A 10,626-nucleotide genomic window follows, 5' to 3' on the forward strand; every position below is an offset into this window, starting at 1 on the left:
GGAGCATTATTAGAGCGTACTGCATAACATTACACGGTGACGGGTCAGCATTATTACACCGCGCGGATGATCACTAAAAGGCCAGCGGGAAGCATTATGATACCATACTGCACATCAATAAACAGTGCGTGGTGAGCATTATGATACCGCATTGTGGACCGATATACGGTGAAGGTGTAACATTTTACCGCACTGTGGAGCAATTTACGCAGATGGTGGACAATTATACCGCACTGTGCCATGCAACTACATACGGTGATGGGGGAACATTATACCGCACTATGTAACAAAGTAAGTTTATGTTGTAACATTATGCTGTGCTGTGGAGCAATATACGAAGACAGTTGAACATTACACCACTCTGTAGACGTATTGCTAATGATAATTAAGGTTTCCTTTTTTTTTTTTTCAAAAATGAAAACATTATAAATATGTCTATAAATATATATATATATATATATATATATATATAAAAATATATATATATATTTATATATTTATATATATATATATATATATATATATATATATATATATATATATATATATATATATATACACACACATACATGCATATGTACATAATCAAACTTCCGCTGTGTAATTTTCCAAAAATAACAGCATTTGTCATTAAAAAATTTTAGTAAAAAGGATACATTTTAAAAATAATATATTTGTGGTAATCATTTTTTATTTAATTTCCAGATTACAGTATTATGGCAAGCAATAACCAGGAGACTTTTCCAAACATGGTAAGTAAATTTTGTTAATTTAAACACAACCCCACCCCCCACTAAAAAAAAAAAAAAAAAAAAAAAAGTGTGCGCTCACCGGTTCATATTGTATTGCTGTTTGTGGCTAAACTAAACTGGTGTCTAATCCCTGTTATCAGTCTGCACCAATGGCCTCACTGCCTTCACCTCCAATACAGTTATTTTCATCTTGATTTTCTTTTTCCATGTGAGTGTTATATGAATATTGTTTAGTTTTAGTACATTTCTAGGAAATTTTTTTGGTGGTTATGTGTTTTTCTATAAATTTAAAATTGGATTGTGGCATTTCTTTAAGCGCATAGCGCTAGCGTATTGCACCAGCGCAATTTATTTTTGTGGTTTTTGTTCTCCAGTCCCGCTATCGCAGATCCCCTGAACTGAGCGAGCGATGAACGGACCTCAGGCGCACCTTGGATGATGCTTGTCCGTCTCAAAAGAACGGCACATCGCTACCACGCCTGCAAAATGGCATGCGCTAGCGATGCGCTACAGAGACAAATCACATTGCAGTAGCTCTCTTTGTACCTGTAGGTGGTTCTGAAGCCTCCTCTTAGAAGCGCCCAACATGCATGTTGCACTGTGCGGTGCTGGGATTCATGGGCATGCTCACTGCGCTTGTCAGACGCTCCACCAGGCCTTCCAGCGTTGTTCTTTGTGCTTGTTAAAAACTTCGGCAATTAAAAATGTAAATTCGGGCAATGCTGTAAGGCGGGGGACCAGGGCAGCGTCTGACAGACCCAGTGCGCATGGCCAGGAATCCCATCACCGCACTGTGCATAATGCATAACACAGTGCGGGCCGGGGATTCAGCAACATGCTGGCCGCACTGCCCGCACAGGCGCATAACGGAGCACGACACCAGCGCAAAGGCAAATGATCTGTGCGCATGTGACAGGCAGAAGACCTACCTACAGGTACAAAGAAAGCTATTTCTGCTAAATAATAAATACATTTATTGTGGGAACAACAGAAACAAAAAAGAAAAGAACCACCTTGTTAGACTGCAGCACTACTGATGAACAAGGTGGCTTTTTTAGTTTATAAATGCTGTAGGGGGTGACAGTGGCCCTTTAACAAAGAGTTGTACAATATAAATGCAGCGCACCGCCGCCGCCGCAGGGCCGAGGGGTACCCGGTACCGGGCCTCTGAGTCTCTGGACTGGGGTTGTCACTGTGGCTAGACCCGGTCTGTGGCCCTGCCTGCGCGGGGGCGTGCAATGGGAAGGTGGTGGTGAATGGTGGTGGTGCGGTGCAGTAAATAACGAGGACACCAGGTTGCAGTCTCTTTACCTCTTTACTGAAGATCTCTGTGTCCTCAGTCCGGAATACGGTTAACCAGGCTGCGCAAGTCCGGCCGGTCCGATGGCACCTCCAGAGTTCTCCTTGCAGGTGGAAATCTGTGCCTTCCTTCTAGCGCTGTGTGTTGTGGTCCTTCCCTTCTGTGCTTACGGAAAGTCCCCACAACTGTTGTGTCTGTTTCTCATGTTCCCTCACAACTCGATTAGATGATGTTCTTCTCCTCCGTCCCTCCCTGATGTTCTGGTTAGGACGGCACCCGTATGACGGGTAGGCTCGGAGCTCTTCCGGGACCCTAGAGTCGCCCCTCTCCACAGGTTGCCCCCTATGTCTTCTTAGGTGATTTAGGTGAGACAGCCCGCCTATGACTGACTGTCCTGCCGTAGGTTTGAAGTATTGCTTGGAGCTAGATATACAAATACTTCCTCGGCGTTCCGGCCGCCGGTTGTGCGCCTCAGTAGGATGTTGCCTCAGTCTTACAGCACGACTCCTACTGGTATTCTCCTTGTTGCTTTGATCTCGTTTCTCACTCAGCACAATCTATCTCGCTTCAGTTCCTTTCTTAGGGCACCGCCGCTATTCTGAGCAGGCACGGTCCCGTAGCGTTCTTCCTCGTTGCCAGGCCTCTGTCAGGGTCCCAAACCTGACAGGGACCCTTCTGGTCTCTCCCTGCAACACCCTCTGCCACAAGGTGTTGCCTGTTCGATTCCCAGTAGCTTTCTTTCTGATCTAACTTCCTGCCTGACCCCCAGTTTTACCAGTATGTGAGGAGTGGCCTAGTGAATAGAACCCTTCGCTCCCCCTGGAGGCCCGACTGTGAAATGTATTGGTGTCTGTGATACCTGGTCAGATGAATTCCTTCAGTGCCATCAGACGTACCATAGCTCCCCTTAGTGGCGGAGCCACAGTACTGCAACGACCAGGACTCTGGGGCGCTGCATAAACAGGTATAAATAAAATATTGTTATATTATTCTTGTTAATTTGTTTTTAAATTTTAGCCTTGTGACTTGTTGTCTCATTATAAATCATAATTTTATTGGTCCACAAAGCTAATTTAACATTTCAATTTTTTCTTTACATAATTTTAGGATGAAGTAGAGCATGTTGTCATTACCGATGGTGAAGATTTTGTAATGCACATTTCATCTTTACCAGATGCACAGTTTATGATTGAAAGCAATTACATGTTGTTGGAATGCTTAGTGGAGGACGATTCTATGAATATCCAGGTAGTCTTTATTTTATTGTTACAATAGTGTCAATATACAGTATGAAACTTATTCAGACTTTTTAAATTTGTCTGCTAACACCCATGCTGCGGGCTTGAACGACCATTCTCTGTGTTTTGCTTTGCAGAGAACGGTATGTGTTGATCCCTAAACCCTCATGCCCCATAAAAAAACATAATTTCTTGAACCTTTATCAACTAATTTTTTTTTGTGGTTTACAGTCTTTGTTTAACGAGGAAGAACATGATATTGGTAATTGCGAACAAAACGTAAATATTGAAACTGAAGTCAGTAAACTCAGTGGTACTATTCCATTAGAAAATGCAGAATTGGTATCGGACCAAGCTTATGAAAGTGATGAAGAGGTATGTAAAACTACCTAAAAAAATTTCTTCATATCCTAGCTGTGGTCCCTGAAAATTCAACATATGGTATTAGTCAAAATGTCTGTTTTTTAGCTATAAATCCTTTTTAAAGAATACAATTATTATATAGGCATCGTCTGGCGGGGTTAATAAAAAAAATATTGTGATTCTTGTTTAAAATCAGGCTCTAAATTGTTGTATATCTGCTAAAATGTAGATTATTGATAGCTTCACAAAACTATGTATTTAGCACAGACACGCACTATATAACATCCCACACATAGTGTATGTAACCACAACGTTGCACATAGCCAAACCACGTTAGAGATTGCAATGTGTGAACCATATGTCTAGAAAGCCATTATTATTCTATTATAAAGTAATGAGAGATGCTCTTAGTCCAATGGTCCACAGATAGATCCAAGTACATCTGTGAAGGTCCTATCCCAAAGATGCATTGCGGTTTTGCAAATATATCATGTAGCGCTGTCTATAGACTGCTACGTCATCATTTTTCTAGCCCGCAATGCATGAACAAGAACATTATGAGGAAAAGGGAACTCACAGTACATTTACAATATATATTTTTTTTTTGGGTGGTGTTTTGATTTACTTTTATTAATACTATTTTAACAATATTGATGCTGCATACGCCGCATCGATATTAAAAACAGGGTCAGACAGGGTTAATAGCAGCGGTAACAGTATGCAATCCAAAGGAATAACGAGGTCCATTAACGCACCCATTTACACTGTGTGTGCGCTGAATCTATAGGAATATGCAGGCGCATGTTACCCAGCGGGCAGCATGGAGTATGGAGGGTAGCGCCGGGGACACTAAAGGTACCCTCACAATCAGCGACGATGCAGCGATGTAGACAACGAGGCGATCGCTGCAGCGTCGCTGTTTAGGTCGCTGGGGAGCCGTCACACAGAAAGATTGCTCCAACTACCATTGATCTGGGGAACGACTTCTTTCTCGTTGAAACTGTCTTAAACTATGCCTAAGTCCCCCTGCAGCACCCGGGTAACCAGGGTAAACATTGGGTAAAGAATTGCAGGGCCGCGCTTAGTAACCCGATAATTAACATGCTTACCAGTGTATAACATCGCTGGCATCGTTGCTCTTGCTGTCAAACACGATGATACACGCCGATCTGACAACAAAATAAAGTTCTGTAATTCTACCCTTGAACAGCGATAACACAGCAGGAGACAGATCGCTGCTGCGTGTCAAACACAATGAGAGCGCTATGCAGGACGCAGGAACGTAACGGATCGTCGTCATTCTCGTTGTTAAGTTGTTTTGTGTGAAGGGACCTTAACTGCAGGTGGAGTAGGGGATGGACTAATCTAAGTTTGTCCGTCGTTGTTTGAATGCGTCAGACATGACAGAGAGCTTGCGAGACCGAACAGCGACGGGGGATTTACTTTTAATAATTTGACGACAGAATGACAGACGGAAGTAATCCTTCTGTACGAATAAATATATAGATCACTTTAACTTCAAAAATAACCACAAAAAAAAAAGGTTGACAATAGTATGTATTACAGCGGTGTCAGCCTTATTCCCCTTTTTTTTATGTTATTAATTTCGTGGTGTTTTTTAAACAGATAATTAATTATTTACATGATTTAAGTAGCAAAGATATACCAAATTTTTTTTTTTTTTTTTTCGGTGGGGGGGGGGGTTCTATATTTGTTTAGATTTACTGTAAACACATACCTATTTCTGTTGTTTACTTCAGATGAAAAAGTTGCTGTCGGATCTAAAAATAAAGTTTGGTAGCAACCTTGAAAATACAGACTGCTTTCCATCAAATCCCTTGGTGGTAGACAACCAAAGATATATCGAATTTGATGATAATACTGAAGAAAATAGAATAGGAACAGTCGATTGGTGCCAGTGTGGCAAATGTGTCCCGATGCCAACAAATATGGAATCAATCTGTTGCCGAGAAATTTCTAATGCAGAAGAATATCTTGGAAATATAAATTGTCTTACTGACCATGAATATTTTACCACGTTCTGTGAACGGGAGGCAACGGTAAACATACTGGTACCAACTGTGTGTCTTGATTCCCATCCTCCACAAAAAAAAATTGTTAATAGGTAAGTATAGTAATAGCTTTTCGCAATATACCCAACACACATTTATTTAAATTTGATTTTTCATCAGATGTGACACACATGTGACTGAGTGTATACCCATCACAACGTATCTCACGACATAGGCGTCAATAAAATCAATGCTACACAGCCAAGTGCCTTATATAGTGTATCGCCGTAGATTGCGTAAGGATGTATAAGCGAATCTTGATCAAGGGAATTCAATAATGTAAACATACAAAACCAACAACATTTCTTAGGGTGAATGGATTTGTTGTTCAATGGACTACGTTGCCTACAATTTCTCAGTGCATTGCAATCTTTAACCACAAGTATTAATTTTATTATCATCCATGTGACACTATTTCACCAATGGCATGAGCCTTGGCATACAGAACGAGGTCAATCAGTACAACTTTAGGATTTTTCTTATAGCGTCACAGTTAATTTACATTCTTTTTGGACTATTCCACAAACAACTATAAATGGTTATTCTATGTCAATGTGTTATTGCATATCAGACCATAGTCACTTAAACATCTCTGTCAAGGTGACATGCAGCCATCGGACAATTATTTGAAAATGTACATGTATAAACGTCAACAGATAATTTGATCTAACCACCCAAATATTTCAATATACAATATAATTAAAGACGGTCAACCAACACACACACATATTGTGTCTTTTAAGATACACTGAAAAATTATGGACCAAGACTTTTGTGTCGCACATTGTCCTGTCAATTAAGTTCACCCGTAATCAGTTTACAAATAAACTTTTTAGTTTAGTCACAATAAAAATTAGATTCATTATATGTGTAATTTTTAAAAGTGAAGGTAAATTATCAATTTCTAATGTCTTTCCAACACTTTCTTCTAGCCGAAAAAGAAAGACAGCTTATCGAGCATTTACGGCCTGGATCCATGGCTTACTTGGTAAAGGCAACCGAAGACCAATACCCTCCTGTGTTGTCAAATTGGTCCGTGAAGCTTTTCCTGATGACCAAGAAGAATACATGGGTTTTAAGTTATACAATTATACCCCCGTTGAATTTAGTATTCTACCATAATTTTTTTTTTCAACGGTTGGACAATTCTTAATTTGAAACATTTAAATATTGTTATTTTTTCTTTACAAATTTTTTTTAAAAAATAAATAAATTAATAAATTGGAATGTAACACCTTTAGTATAACAGATAAGTCCAAGTGTGGAATATTATATTTGATTTTTTTTGCCTCAACCGTTGTGGGGGGAATTTTGCCAATTTGGAATTCTTGTTTTATATTTATAAAAGTTTTTGTGTAATTATATATGTTTTTGTGGTTAGCTGTTGAATAAATTTTGAAAATTCAATAACAGTTTCTTTGAGTTAATGTTAACACCAGTAATATATTTTTAGATAATATATATAACTTTCTGTGTGGAAGTTATACACTATAAAGGTTAATCAAACCCCCCTTAATCAACACCATAGTTTTGAATTAAAAAACAGTTTTGAAATTATTTAATTTTTAACATTTTGACATTAGGGCTAGGGTTAGGGTTAGTGCTAGGGTTAGGGGTAGGGTTAGGGCTAGGGTTAGTTCTATGGTTCTGATTATGGCAAGGGTTAGGGTACCATTTCACATTGGCACTTGTATAGCTACGACGGCACGATCCGTGACGTTGCAGCGATATCCATAAGATCTCGCTGAATGTGTAACATGCTACTACGATCAGGCACCCTGCTGAGAATCGTACGTCGTAGCAGATCATTTGAAACTTAGTTTCTTTGCTGGATCTCACGCTGTCATCGCTGGATCGGTGTGTGTTACACCGATACAGCGATGCGTTTGCTTGTAACCATGGAAAATATAGGGTTACTAAGCGCAGGGCCGCTCTTAGTAACCAGATGTTTACCCTGGTTATCACTGAAAATGAAAAAAAAAAAAAAACAGTACGTACTCACATTCTGGTGTCCGTCAGGTCTCTCGCCGTCCGCTTCCCGCAGTGATTGAGTGCTGGCCGTAAAGTGACAGCAGAGCACAGCGTTGACATCACAGCTGTGACATCACAGCTGTGACGCGCTTTACGGCCGGCACTGACACAGAAGCAATCGTCGAGTTACCTGACGGACACTGTAGGGTGTTTTTTTTGGGGGGGGTAACATTTACAGTGGTAACCAGGGTAAACTTCAATGTTTACCCTGGTTACCCGGGTTACCTCGGCATTGTTGGACACTGGAGCGCTGCGGAATATGTTGGCGCTATATAAATAAAGATTATTATTATTATTATTATTACTGGAGAGCTGTCTGTGTGACAGCTCTCCAGCGACCACACAACGATTTACCAATGATCATGGCCAGGTCGTATCGCTGGTCGTGATCGTTTAGTGTAACGGTACCCTTAGGGTTTGGGCTCTATTGGGTTAGGCTTTAGATTAAATTTTCAATTGGGATTACGTTTGGGATTACAGTTAGGGGTGTGTCACAGTTAGTGGTGTGGTTAGGGTGACCGTTGGGATTAGGGTTAGTGTTGTGTTTGTATTAAATTTAAAAAATTGGTGCTTTTCACTGTGTCTAGGCAAATCAGGGGCTCAACAAATGCAACATGGCCTCCCATCTCAATTCCAGTCATTTTGGCATTGTAAATTAAAATGGCGCTCCTTTCAATCCGAGCTCTGCCATGCGCCAAAACAGTGGTTTACCCACTCATATGGGGTAGCAGCGTAGTCTGTAAAAATAGTCCAACAAATGTTTTGCTCCATTTTCTCTTGTTACACTTGATGAAAAAAAATTTTTTTTAGAAAAAAAAAAATTTTGGTTAAAAAAATTTAAATGTAATTTTTTTTTTAAAGAAATTTAAAAAATTCTATTAGAAACACCTGAAGGGTTAATAAACTTATTGAATTTGTTTTACAGCACCTTGAGGGGTGCAGTTTTTCAAATGTCACACTTTTTTATTTTCGATTGTCCTGCTCTTCCAATATTCTCAATGTGGCCCACGAACAGGCGGAGGGGTTCCGTTTACACCAGTGGGCCAACAGCAGGTCAATAAAATGTAAACATAATTGTCCATTAGCCCAAAAAGATGACCGCAAAGAGGAGGGAATGATCGTTGCGCTACTTGACCACGATCAAACATATAAATTTTGATGTCACATACGGTGACAGTGTGACAAATGGTCATTTTCCTTTTTACTGTTGCGGAGATGTTATTAATCGGACATCAGTGCGGTAACGTTGAAGAAGATATTTTTTTTTTTTTTCTATTGCTGCCGTGTGCAAAATAGTATTGTCTAAGGGTCTATTACGTGTGTCCTTCTTTCTTTCTGTACCGGTTATTCATGCGATGATAGGTCGCGACAGATGCGTGCCCTGGCTGCTGCAACCAATGAGCAACGGGCACAGTTTGTAATAAAATGGCTGCTCTTTACTCACAGCAATCGGTTGCCAGTTGCCCACTCCATACTCCACTACAGTCATCGCTCACACTTGGTAAATTTTAGCATTAACGGACCGCGTTATAACGCTGGGAACGCAATCCGTTTCCTTTGCTATTAACCATGTGATTTACCACGTTTGTCCTGTAAATGATGCCTACGCTGTATATAAAGTACAAAAAGTAATTTTAATAAATAGTAAGCAATCACAGTTGATGTTATACTCGGCATCCTCTGTGCATTTATTTTTTTTTTTCTATGACCATCTTCATTTCCTAGCAATGCATTGAGAAATTTCACTTAAGACTTAGCGGTCAACTGTGTGTTTTCGCAATGTATACAGAGAACGAACGAAAGATGTAGGCAGCCGTGCGCCCATCGGTGCAGCGCCATTGTATATGAGGAGGCGTATATACGCTGAGAAGAAGAAACGAGAATGTTGAGTATGTTAACCAAAAAGTGGCCCTTGGGTCGTTATGTCATTATATTTATTTTGTAGTTATTAATCTTTGACATATGTGGCTGTGCACTATAATACGTGTCGTGTATAGATACTAAGTCGGTGTTCAAAATACTATATCACTAAGGAATATAATAAGTTGCTCGGGACTGCATACTATGTCGTTATTCATAATACTACATGGCTGTGCAATATACTATGTCCTCAAGTTCAAGATAGTAAGTACCTGTGACCACAGATAAGTGTGTTTCATAAAAGCTATGTTTCTGGGCAATATATTATGTCCATGTTCAATATCGTACTTACCTTTGCTAAATAGTAATTGTCTGTGCAATCTGGTACGTGGCCTGTTCAATATACTACATGTAAATGCCTATTGTAGAACAGCCGATGCCTTTGTATTGTGCCAACTTATAGTGATACATAACCTTGCTATGTGTTGTCTGACTAATAGTAATGATGTTATTGTGGCGGCGGATGGCTCTTGCTGTAGAGTCTGCCTATAGGTGGTGCATAACACAATGTTGTATAAATAATCATCAAAACAAAAAGTTATTATTAAACAATATTTTTTTATTAATTAAACAACTTGGGATAAAATAACATGTTAATGTATATTTTTTTTATAATGTATCATTACTTTGTTTTCAATCGCTTTTTTATAAACAATAAAAATTCTTAAAGTGTAATTTTTAATATGTTAATTCTATTTGAATCTTGCAATACGTCTTCGTTTAATGTCTTCCTTTTGTGGTCGCTCTAAGTTGCAGAGATTTCTGGGAAGTGTGGGAGCTCTCGACATCCATGTTGATTGTATGTCACCATTTACAAGCTGCAATACTGTGACACACATTTCTTCAAGATATTCAACATTGACTTTTTCAAATACATCTCTAACGATCCACCTTGAATTTCCCTTTGGAAAAACTAACTTTGTCCGTTTTGTTCCAAGTGACTCTGTATT

Source organism: Ranitomeya variabilis, chromosome 5 (genome assembly GCF_051348905.1).
Source record: "Ranitomeya variabilis isolate aRanVar5 chromosome 5, aRanVar5.hap1, whole genome shotgun sequence".
NCBI lineage: Eukaryota > Metazoa > Chordata > Amphibia > Anura > Dendrobatidae > Ranitomeya > Ranitomeya variabilis.